Genomic DNA, 13,159 nt, shown 5'->3' with positions numbered 1-13,159 from the left:
TAATATGCTGGAGTCTTGAATTCATCATTATGTGCACATGAGACAGAAATTTACCGGATGAGAATAATAACAGAAAGTGTCTTCTTTTCCTCCAACACGGCAGGTACTTATAAAAGCCTTTCACACAAACAAAAACAGAGCTGGCATCAAATCAGAATCCGTTTCTCTGTTTTGAGGCAAAAAACAAAAAACAATTTGATCGGCCATTTTCCCTTCGCCGTGTTGTCCGCTGGGTTCATAGTTTGAATCTGATAGCTGGTAAAAATCCACACAGGAATTCATTGTTGTGAAATATTGGAACTCGGTTTGCTCTTAAACCATCAAGGAACAAATCGTTTTTCTACTTTCCAGTTAGAGAAAATACAGACCCTGTTTCTTCACTGTCAATTGTGGTTATTTAATTTAATTCTATGGTTCTATTGCAGCCTGGACATTTTAACATGCAAGATCATGTTTTCCCTTTTCAAGTGAATGGGCGGACGGTGTATCCAATAAAAGCTTCATCATTTTCATCTTGTAAAAATTGGGGCATTTAGAAGGGAGCTGAAAAGCTCAATGTAGAATCTCAATGAAGTTGATTAAAAGATGTATAAATGCAAAATATGACAGGAAGACGTGTTCGTTTTGTCTGACTGACAGCGTGATATTGGAAAGTCAGAGTAACAGACGAGAGGAAGCCAAGGACGTGGACAGGAACAGGCAATGAAACCCGAAACTATCAGAAACTGGAACAAACGCTGGGCGGAGACTGCTGCTGTGGCTGAAAAGGGAGACGTACTGACACAAGCAAAACTGCAAAGCAGACAGACACACATCAGAGGAGAGACTAAATACTCACAGCTGACTGCGATCAAAGGAGCTGTGCAGACAACCACCTGAAAAGTTAGACCGTACACAAACCTGGACTCGCAGATCCCCCCAAAAATTAATGTACATAGTACATGATTCAAAAATAAAAAACCTGAATATTTAGCAATGCCAGTAAAATGTTTATTTTCATGTGTGTGTCTCGACTCACAGCAGTGAGTTCGGTGCCTGGAGCTGGAGCACACCAGGCATTATTCTCATTATGAGATTTAACCAACTATACAGCGACAGCACGAGGCAATTACACAGTTTCTCCCAACAGCGAGAGCAGTCACACACAGAAACACACCCACATAAAAATTAAGCAACATGTACACCGACAGTAATATTGTCGATGAGAGAGCGCACACTCAAGCCCACGCAGGGGTCACAAGAAGAGAAAACGTCACTGAATTATTCAGAATCCAGAGAAATGCTTGCGTAAGAAGGAAGAGGAGACGAAGGAGAAGGCCACAGACTGAGTTTATAGAGAGAAAAAGAGTGAGGGGAGAAGTAGAATGCATGAGTCAGCAGTCTGCCACAAATATGGAGCTGAGAGATGGAGGGAAGGCTCATAGGATTTATCCGTCACTGGAGCCCTGACAAAAGAATTTCTGTGTGTGTGCGTGTGTGCGTGTGTGTGTGTGTGTGTGTGTGTGTGTGTGTGTGTGTGTGTGTGTGTGTGTGTGTGTGTGTGTGTGTGTGTATTACCGATGTCGTGGGGACCGACATCTGTTTACACAGCATAATGCAAGATGAGCAGAGTTGACAAATTGCTCACACTCTTTAAAAAGGAGTACAGATACATTGGTGATGATGAAGGTAACTATTATTGCTAGATAATCCCTCTTTTAAGACATTTTGAACCCAAAACATGATGAATGTTTTGCGTTTTCACTTGAAGTCCTTGCCGTGTTAGCGGGCCCTTAGTAGTTGTAGTCATACTAGTTTTAGTAGATGGTAAGAGTAGTAGTAGAAATAGTAGTTGGTTTGGCTGGAATCATTTTATCCCTTTATTAGGTACATTTAGAATCATTTTCAAATGTCTTCTTGTTTTATTCTGAACTAACAATAGCACTTGCTTTGGGTAGGATCTATGTTAATGCATCTCATGCTGAAGTTCTCATAATGAAAAAAATATTACTGTTATTTGTTTTCATAAATAGTTTTCTACTTCAAGTTTGTGCAGCATCGCATCTGATTGCTGCATTTATTGAAGATATGCTCCGTGTATATAAACAGTGAATTGACAGTATGATTAATTTCCAAGTTGAGCCAAAAGCATCCGGTGAGTCATTACTGGGGTAATCTACATTTTTACAGACAAAAAATAAATACATTTAAAAACATGTAGGACGTCATGCTCAGTAAGGTGTAGGAAGTGGCAAGAGGATTGCATAATCTTTTACATAAATCCAGTGACAAATCCATCCTATTCAGAGATCATTTCAGGCTGGACGTGATAAAATAATATTATTATAGTTGGCTTTGCTCATCTCTACAGACATGATTGGTTGAAAGTTGTTCATGAAGTCCAAAAAGTCATGATGCCTTCATGTGCTTTAGAGTGAGTTTGGCTCAGTTGTGTTTCAATCCCTCATCTGGTCTTGTTTTCATGTCAAAGTCTTTCAAATGATCCTTCCAGGTGTCATATCTTCTGGGATTACCAGGTTTTTAGAACGTATTGGGAAAAGGTCCATCAACATATAAATAATGGATTTGGTGTAAACATTCCTTTTCGTTGTGAAACAATATATCTCTGCAACATAATGTTTGAAAATTGGAATAGTAATGACAGAAGATACTTGCTGCAACAAGTAAAAAGTAAGGAAGTAGAACCACCCACATTGAGGAATGGATTGACATTGTATATGAGGTGTACATCATCTTTCTCCCTCAGGGTGCAAAAGAAAAGGTTTATTCGCATTTGGACGAAATGGACTGAATATGTGAAACCCATACTTTAATGGAACCCACTTGTAAGTAAGTGCAACCTGGTATCTTTAGCTGCATTCTATGGTGAGAATCACACATGTTAAGCTTTGGTGGCTCGGATTGTTCATATGCTTTATAGATAAAACACTGTATACATATACATATGTGATCTATGTTGTAAATAGTGCAATGGAAGCTGGGATGTCTTGCTTTTTCAAATGACAAATAAGAAAAGAAAATGACAAAGCACTCACTTCATCCCCCATCCAGCTCCCACACAGCTTCATCCAGCTTAGTGTTCTGAAGCTGATGCCAGCTGACGATGGGAAAAAGCAACGCACACCTTGGAGAACTCCCCAGTCCATCACAGACTCACAGTCAGTCCAGAGCGAGGAGGGAGGGAAGTGCAGTAACCATGACGAACACCCTGAAAAAGGATTGAAATACTTCATCGTTTTGCTAAGAATCCTCTGGAAACAAACTGTATATTTGCATTAATGGTGAGCGAAGGCCAATGGGACGAGTGCTCAGACTCACACCACTACAAAGCTCCCAGAGTTTTATTTTCTTTTAAATCCAAGCATCTCTTATTCAAACTATTCACTAATTTAATGTGAGCACAAAGACAGATGGGATATTTTACAAAAAGACACTTGCTTCCGTGAAAGACACTTCATGGAAACCACAGATCTCTTTGATTCTCCACATCTTGTGTGGGAGCTTCATCCTGTCGGCTAAACTTTTCGAAAACAGTCGAAAACTTTGCACTGAAGCAGGCATTTCAATTTTACCCTGTGACGAACAACCCCACTCGATTGGCTAAAGGGGCACAGAAGATGGGAGGGGATATGTAGAAGTTTTTAGACTGTAGGAGGAAACCACATAGCCTGCAGAAACACACATGCACAGGGAGAACATGAAAACCTTTTGCTGTAAAGTTGAAATTCCTCAACACGACAGCACCATGCAGACTTCTGCAATACCAGCACACTTTTTATTTACAATATGAAAGCTTTTGGACAAAGTGAATGGTTTCAAGCACCCACTCGGATTTCTTCATATACTGAGTGAAAAACAAACAGTTTCACTCAGAGAAAGTTTTTTTTTTCTGTTCTTTTCTTCATGAAACTTTGGGGTTAAATGCAGCTGCCAGTTGTAACTGGAAAGCGTTGAGCGCGAACACAAACAGGAATGTTGTGGTTGAACAAAACCCAAACAAAGAGCTGGAAGCCCTGCACAGTCAGCACTGCAGTCTTAAGATGAACTGCAGAAAACATGAACTTCTTCACATGCGGCATGTGATGCATCGTTAATGTATGGATACCGATTAAAGCTCAAGATACGGATAAATCAGAGCAAAACTGCTGCTGGCTGAATGAATTAATGAACACATGAAGGACTGCCTGTGAATTGTGTAGGCCTGTGGATTATTTTCAACCCTGAACAAGAGTGGCTGACAAAATTAAGCCAGTATCTTGGATGTCTGATATTAAAAGAGCTTTTGTCATGAAGCATGGGAGCTTAGAAAATGCTTGAAAAATATCAAAGAGCTTTCCCAGCACAAAATGGAATGTCAACCATACCCTCGGCTATAAATATTAAATGAGGAGTCTTTGAGGAACGAGCGAAGTGTCTTCTACACAGTCGCCAACTGCTTTTTCAGGGTCTGCATTTAGCACCCGAGGGCTGGAGATCACAAGACGTGTTTTCGAGTGAGAAATAAATCAGAGTTGCGTCAGAGAAAAGGACAGGATGTGAACATAACGGGACTGAAAAAGATATTTGTTCGACATGGAGAGAAGTTAGAGGGAAAACATCTGTGCATGTGCTACTGGTTGTATGGAGGAAATCAAAGCAACAATAGCACCGAAAGTCTCCTTCCTCTTACACATTTTGTTTAAAATCCATCGTTTGTCTTTAGTCAAAATTCTGGGAAATACAAATGTCGAGCCCAAGAGTTCAATTAAAGTATATTTCAACTTGGAATGCTTCGGTACCATGTGTAGCATAGACACTCAGTGTCTACGCTACATGCACCTCCAACAGCCTTGGAGGCTGCAGTATACAACCGATTCTCCAGTGCGTGTAGCAAAGTGCATAGCGTTTATCTACACATCACACTATGTGCAATGTAGACTGTTGGCCAAGGGACAGAGCTGGCTCTTAATGAGTGTATGAGTCATACTTTAATCGTGTTTAGCATATAGCCTTGCTGGTGAGAGAGCCCCGAAACCCTTTAGCATGTAGCATGTAGCACGACTAAGAGTTACTTGCTAAGCAGCCAGTTAAATTAATGAGTGACATCAGGATTGGGGCTAACTCTGCTGGTCCGAATGTCTCTCGTGATAAAGTTGCTGGTGTAGTACGAACTATCCTTCTACTACTCTTGATATTTTGGCAGCGCATAAGTCTGTCTTAGTTTAGTCAGTCTCATTAATATTAAGGAACCTCCAAACCATGGAGATCACACATCCTCTTGTGTACCTGCTGCTGGCAGATGATGTCACGCTTGATTAGGAATTGGTTGTATTGGGGAACTTTTATGAGTACGAGTACAAGTCTTCCATGCAGCATTGGCATCTGCTCCATCTGTGTTCATATAAAACAAAATGTTTGAAAAGTATTACATTGAACAAAATGGTCCAAAATTGGCCTAAATTGGATCAATCTCTCACTGGATTTCTATCAAAGTTGGCATGCATTATTCAGTCCCACTGTCCGACTGTGAAAAGAAGCATTTTGCTTTCGTCTGAAAATCGACAGTTCTTTGTAGTTTCGTTTGCACAGGCACATTCTGTTCTTTTCTTTCATATTGAAGATATAAATCAGTCTAGAGTACTGACTGGAAGGAATTCAAGATTTACCAAATGTTTAGCAGACGTATTTAATCATGTTCTTTTTTCATTATTTTAATGCATTTGTCGATAAAATAAGGACGTTTGTAAACAAAGGGTTAACAGTACCTTGCTCACAGACAGTGGTCAAAGACAGTGTAATGAGATGACTCGAGTCTGTAGAGTATCCCCCCCCCCCAAAAAAAAAAGAATAGACAGTGAAAACAGATCATACTTTGCCAGGAATGCCTGGAATTCAAGGCCTGAGCCAATCTTCAAAAGCTCCGTGGACTTTGGAGAACCTGGAACAGTCTGATGTGTCCAAAAGAAACTGTTATGAACACAATCACAGACTATATGTCCATAAATGCAGCGCCTTGTTCCTATTTGGGTGAGAAAGTGCAGATTTCAGGAAAATATTTCCCAACCAAACAACACATGGATCCACTTAGCTCTTTCCAAGACTTATTGTCCAGTTGTGGAGCCTTTAGCTGTGTTACAGTATGTACTTGGGTGTGTGTGTGTGTGTGTGTGTGTGCGTGTGTGTGTGTGTGTGTCTGGCGGGTCAAAAACTTCCAGATTTTCTCTCCAAAAAGTCTGTGAGCTTTGTCTCTTTTCTTCTCTCCTTACAGTAAGTCGCTCACAGTAGCTGGGATCAGCGAAGCAGTGAGTCATGCGTTGAGAGGAGGTTTCCAGACAGATGGAAGTAGTTAGAGCCTGCAGTAATGCCAGTTTGGCAGCGTTTTTTTTTCTTTCCTTTTTTTTTTTTTTTTTTTTTAATGAAGTCCAAGCTGTCTCTGTCTCTCTCTCTCTCTCTCACTGCAGCCATATCAAACACCCCACTTTGCTCTGTACCATTAAAGTTCATCAAGCTCTAATGGAAAGCTGGAGCTAAAGACTGCTACCATGGGGCACTTTTAGGTGCATCTGGTCAACCTTATGTGTGTCGCTTCCGTGATACAACCAAAAATAATAACGGTTTCATTTTCAGGCATAGTTGTAATAATGAAAGGTCTGAATGACACTGAAAATGTATGTGTGCTGTGTTTTAGAGGATGATGTGGATTAGCACCCATTAGCACCGCTGACAGCGCTCAAAATGTCACAAGGCTGCGGGGTTGCCAGTGACTCAGAGTGTGACATTATATGGGGCATTTTGATTGCCTCCTTCCACAAATGTCTGTGAGGCTTTATCTCTCTCACAAAGCATCAGCGTCCTTCTGAGCTGAAGTTTCATCGTTCCTCTCCCACATGTCCGAGGTCAATGGGACGTTAACCCCGGGTGCTTCAGTGTTATTAAGTTTGTAAATAGGTTTTTAAAGGAGCATCATTGCCATTTTGGCACCTGAAAAAAAAATCTGCTCAGGACATTTGCAATCAGCCAACAAAAGCACCGTTTGACCCCCTTGTGTCCAGTGAGTGATTGAAGCATCTGTACGGTTGCATTGTGTATTTGTACGACACACAGAAGAAGTAGTCCCAACAACTGGTGAGAAAAAATGTATAGTTCTTAATATATAGTTTTTGTATGCTTGAAGAAATTATTTTATTTCTCAGGAGTAGCAATATGCCACAGAATGGCACACCAAGAGCTGCTGGAGGTCAGGGGTCATGCTCAGGAACCATCAAAGGTAAAGCAGAAGAAGAAGTTGAAGAAACTTGTTGAGTCAACTCCGACTTACGCGGAATAAAAAAACACAACCAATCATAGCCAGTAGATCATAATTAACAACATTGTTCTGAAGCACAGTGAGCAGGAAAGTTATTTCATTATTTTTTTTCTAAATCAACTGAAAACACCCAGCACAATGATTGAGGTCCGATTTTTATACTCAGAGTGTGAGAAACCAGACTACTAGAAACCAAAATCTACCCAGTAAAAAAGCCAAAGTATTTTGGGTTTTGAGTTTTACACAAAGAGACAAACCACATGTACAATACCAACCCAGCTCAGGAAATAAAAATCATAATAAAATCAGCTCAGAGTGAGTTTCCAGAGGCGAGTGTCAAAAATGGCAAAGTTAAAGGAGACATTAAAAATTCTTTAAGACTTTAAAAGATGAAGGGTAATCTAACTAAAAATGACAAGGATTCTTAACAATTAAACATCTCTGATCTATCTGTTTTCAGTGTAAATGTATGATGCTGCAAATACATTATGAAGCCGCTTTATAAGAGTAACCCAGTTACAGGCTCCAGTAATACAGAAACCCCTTGCAGTGGACTGAGAAAAGCTTCATCCTAGATGAGGTCTTACAGTTAATAAAATAGTCTTTCAGCTCATATCTCCAGAGACAGGGATGGCGCGCAGCCAAAGGGATGGAGTGGGTTAAAGAAAGCACATGCAGTTTGAGATATAAGACGGTGCTTTCTGCTTCACCTTTAAAATAAATCAGTCAGAAAGCAGATCTATAATTAGACTACTTCAGCCGCTATAATGCTTTTGCGCTGCACACGTTATCTGAGCCATTGCCACGTCAGGGGAAAATTTCTATGTCTAACACGCCATCTAGTGGTTCCTCTGTGAAATTAAAAATATTCACCAGAGACTGACCTGTATTTGGCCTCTAGATGGCAAAACACACTGTTTATGGTTTGATGGAGGTTTGAAATGCTGGGTAATTTATGGCATAAATATTAATATATTGCAGGATACGCACACACACAGAGACACACACCAAGACAGAGCCCTGTCCACACTGCAATTCCCCGTGAGGGGAGCCTCAACTCTATTAACCTCCAGTAAGCCAGCGCTCTGAGAACCAAGTGTTCTTCTGGGGTAATATGGCACTAACAGCTCTATAAGATATGATGGAGCCTGGTTGTTAAGCGCTTCATAGGTAAAAAGAAGGATTTTAAATTCTATTGTGGATGTTATCTCTGCCGGTTCCTGTTAATACTAGATACTTAATACTAAGCAGAAAATTACAGGTCATCCAGGGTTTTATGTCTTTACAAGTTTCTAGTTTGACAAGTTGATCAGAATCATCCAGTTTCATAGATACATTTTTGCATCATCTGCATAGCAGCGGAAGTTTATGGAGTGTTTCCCAATTATATTCCCTACAGGGAGCATGTGTAATGTGAAAAGCATAGGTTCTATGACAGAACCCTGTAGAACTATGTTCATGTTTAACTTTAGTCCGAGCTGAAGAGACGTGATTAACATAAAGTGGAACCTTTCTGATGGAAACCAGTTTAGCACTGTACCTTTGTCGTGAGGTGAGGCCTGAAGAAACATTGCACAGGCTCAGGAGGAGTAAGGGTGTAAGGTTAAAATCCATCTTTATTAGAGTGATCTCATTCGAAAGAAAACAACCCAATAAAGAAAAATTCCCTCTCAATCTACAATGGAATTTAAAGTCCTTTTAACCTAGAAAACTCTTAACAACCAGACTCCATCGTATCTTAAAGTTGTTCGCCCCATATTATGATGTTTCCCACTGTTCTGTACAGGCCGAGTGCTGAGCTCAACAGAAGGACAGTGAATGCTGTTTACAAGTCTACCTGTAGTGAGGTGAACTCACACAGGTGTGAGCCATTAGCTGAGTGGTTGATGACGTGGCGCTTCACAGCACTGTGTTGTGTTCAGATGTACCGCTCAGTTATGGCGGCTGTCCATGGAGGGAGCTGGTTCATGGCTCACAGTGTCGCAGTTTTATTGTTCCTCTGCTCTTTTGCTTTAACGTCAACTTGTTTTAGTCTGTGTGAATTGAGCAAAACAAGTGATCCAGATGAGGATGTTGGTGAAGCTGCAGTTTTGGGAAGTATTCTGTTTAATGGAAAGGAGCTTCAATTCAAGTCTGACTCTGCTTCTGCTGTGGAAAATGGAGTTGATGACTCTTATCAACTCCATAGTGCTGGAAACTAAGTATCTAGGTGGGGCTAATGTGTTGGATTGTGGGTTTGCTGTTTAAATTGATTCATGCTTGTATTGGAAGAAATGTGTATTCTAAAGCTTTTAACATGTTGGCTTTTTATTCTTGTTTCAGGATGAAAAGTACATGTTACCAATGGTCTGGCAGGAAACTCCTGTCGAACGAACCTGCCCAGTTTTAACAAGTCTTGACCCGACATCTGATTCAACTGGTCCACTGTCGGAGCAACAACCCCTGGATGCTGGCTCCATGAGCTCGAGTCGCAAACTTTCTATATTCTGAATATGATCCCAACAGTCCATTGAATCAGTTATTGTATCTCTCTTACTTCACCCAGATGGGGGTGCCCAACCACCCTATGGCAGCACTGACTCCCAACCTTCCTCTTTTTCAAAGTCCAAATCCATTCCCCAATTATCTTTATCAGAACCCCTTATACCCTCCCTTGTATCCTTTCTACCCCCAGTTTCCCTTGAATCCCTTCTTTAACCCTATACTAATGATTCTTGACTATCCAGAGGTTTATCACAACCCAATCATCCAGTATTTCATTGGAAAGAATCCAAATCTGCCAACAACAATCGAGGCTCCAAAATACTGAAGCTGTCATCAGTCACTGTGCTGCTGCATTCAATAAAGCTGTTTTAAAGCAAACTCTGTATTTTCTAGTTTACTAAGATGATTTTAGCACACGTTATGACCAGAATACTTTCAGATACAACTGCTGATGCCTAATGTGTCCTTAATCTATTTGCAAGTTTGTTGCCATGTCAAGATGGGACACTACTGTGGAAATGGTAGTTGATGGCTGTTACTGTTACAGAAAGTGGTGTACTTGAACATTGCTTCAATTTAAAGTGACTGAATTCATTTAATTCTTGAGGATTTGAGTAAATTCCCCACCAGACTGTACTTGAATTTTTCTTGCACTGGATATGACTTGTTGTATTTGGGTTAAATCTGCTAAATGTCACTTTCAATGGCTCTTGTGAAGTCCAGGTTCTTCTCAACTGAAATGGATAGTGAAATTATTTTCCCCCACAAAGTTTCATCCTGAGGGCTGGTTTAAGTCTTTAAAGAAAAATTGGCAGTCATGCATTCAATATAAATATTAGTGTTTTACTTTGTGGGGACACAAACTCGTTCAGTGACGTGTTTAATCCAGCCTAGGTGCTCAAATTTGACTCCCACATAGTAATGTGCTTGTACGTTTGTCACTTTTAGTGTTTTTCCTCTTCTATTTCCTGATTGTGGTCCCATTGGCTTCTCTTTTCTTTTTGTTCCCTGCTTTGTTTTTGGTTTTAGTCATTGTTACAGCCAACAGCAACATGGCAGAGTTCTCTTAAAATAAGCACCAGGTCGTCTGTCTGGGCTAGGCAGAAAAACTGTGCACACGGGTACAAGTGAGGTTACGGAGTAAGTTTTAGAGTAATTTAATTAGAGGGAAGACATTTGTATGGACAAAACTCTACTTTAGTCAAGCTGCAGGCACATTTTGCTCTGAGGGAAATGTTCCCGAGGTAAGTTTTCAACAATGGCATTCAGCTGTATTTCAATTTTCAAAAAAATACACCAACAACCAAAACATTTCTGCACAGGATTTTCTGCGTTAAAGCCAGAGTTTGTGACCTCCGGGTGCAGATAACAGAGCATGAAAATTTCCATTACCAAAACAGGAGAGGATAAAAGTGACTCCTCCAGAAACAGGATTGCGCTCGCGCGTGTGTGTGTTTGTGTGGTTACTGCATATGTGGGGACCTAAATCTTTATACCACTGCATTGTAGGGACTTGTTAAAATATAATAATTAGAAGAAAAATATGAATTTTCGTGGCTGGATTGAGCTTCGAGCTGAATTATGGTTTCGTGAACTGGCTTTCAGGACTTGAATGTACGTCACTGCAACGTCCCCAGAATGACTGAAAACACTGAGGTGTTTTTTATGTGTATAAGTATTGGCTTGAGTTTGTTTAATTTAAGAGAACATCTTTCCAGGAGAGGGAGGAAGGAGGAGAAGGAATGAGGAGACATAAACAGAGGAGTGGAAGCTGCCTTCTGGACAACAGCTGCTAAATGGAAGAGATGAATAAAAAAGCACAATCCATCTTTCTTTGGGAACCTTTATTATGAGGCTCTTTGAAAATACAGGGACAGGATCTCTACTCAACAACATTGCTCTCAACAACAGAATTTTAGAACGTTTCTATGATATTAACATACATGAAAGTTTGCAAAATTAGGCCATATGATAACCTCTTCAAGCAAAAATGCTGGGCTTTCGTATCATTTGGGTTTCCATTTACATGACAAGAGTGCTAGGAGCCACTGAAAATGCAATTTTTTGAAAACAGTTCTCCGGTAAAACTTTTTGTGTACATTCCGACTACCTATACATGTGAACGAGGAGGGGGGGGGGGGGGGGGAGGTACAACTTTCTGGAAACATTCCGTCTCCGTGAAGACGGTGGAAATGCTGGTATACTGTATACTGGTCAGGCGCACCACGGCTGTAGTAAATAGATCTTCTGCACATGCTCAGTAGATGGACAGTGCAAACAATGTTTGTTTTCAGAGTGTCATGACTCCCAGTCCATGTTCTCCTTGATAGTTGACCGTCACTATTCTGGCCTCCTTAAAAGTCCATGTCTCGATAGGTCGAACAGGTCTTTGTGAAGACTGTTTCTTCTTCAGTTTATCTATAACCTCACAATAACAATGACCTCATAACACTCATCCAACTTGGTTGTCTGTCCTTGCAAAAATCCATGTTCTCCCAAATTAATGTTTATTGTGTATTGTTCTCATGTGTGGTTTCATTACAAAAACAACTAACAGCACCCACTAGTGGCTCTACAGGAAAACAATATTATTTGTAGCACTTGTGACATTTCCATGACATTTTTAAAACACAAAACTATGTTCATTTTGACAACTTGAAACATTGTTGTTTAAACCAGACTTTAGTGTACAAACAAAGAGTTAGCTAACAGTTTTCATTGACAGCAAAATGATGAAATATCTTTTATTATTTTAGTCCCAAAAGTGACACTAAAAGAACATGTAACCAATAAGTAGTTTTCCTGGGGACTTGAAGGATTTAACCACACTCTAATCTCACTTTATCTCATAGCAAAATCTTAACTTTTGCATTCAAAATGATTGTTAACAGCTTTAGTGATCCATAAAATATTGCAAATCAATTAGGACTCCATCAGCCTACAGACGACAGTGCAATGTGTTTTAATTTAAAAAACAAAACAAAAAACTGCTTTAAACTCCACAATTTTTTAAATAAAAATTTATATATTTTTTTCAAACACAGGAACTAAGACATGTCAGCAAACACCTCACCTCTGCTTTCTTAATACATTAATTAATGTTACATTTAATGTGTTATTTACGATACCGATCATAATAGATTTTTCGTGACTTGTGAAACACAGTACAGTCTAAAAAATTATTATATGTACAGGTGCAATTTAAATTTTTTTCCTTCTATGCAATATTGCATCAAACAATTAGGTGACAATTACTAATTTAGCCAAAACATTTTGATTCAGGGGTTTGACACAAAGAAAAAAAAAATCGCAATACCAACAACATGTTACTCCTAACATTGCAGCAAACACACAAACTTGATCATTCAAATTATACAGAATCAGACTGAC

Source organism: Blennius ocellaris (assembly GCF_963422515.1).
Source record: "Blennius ocellaris genome assembly, chromosome: 3".
Classification (NCBI taxonomy): Eukaryota; Metazoa; Chordata; class Actinopteri; order Blenniiformes; family Blenniidae; genus Blennius; species Blennius ocellaris.
This window is presented reverse-complemented; position numbering follows the sequence as displayed.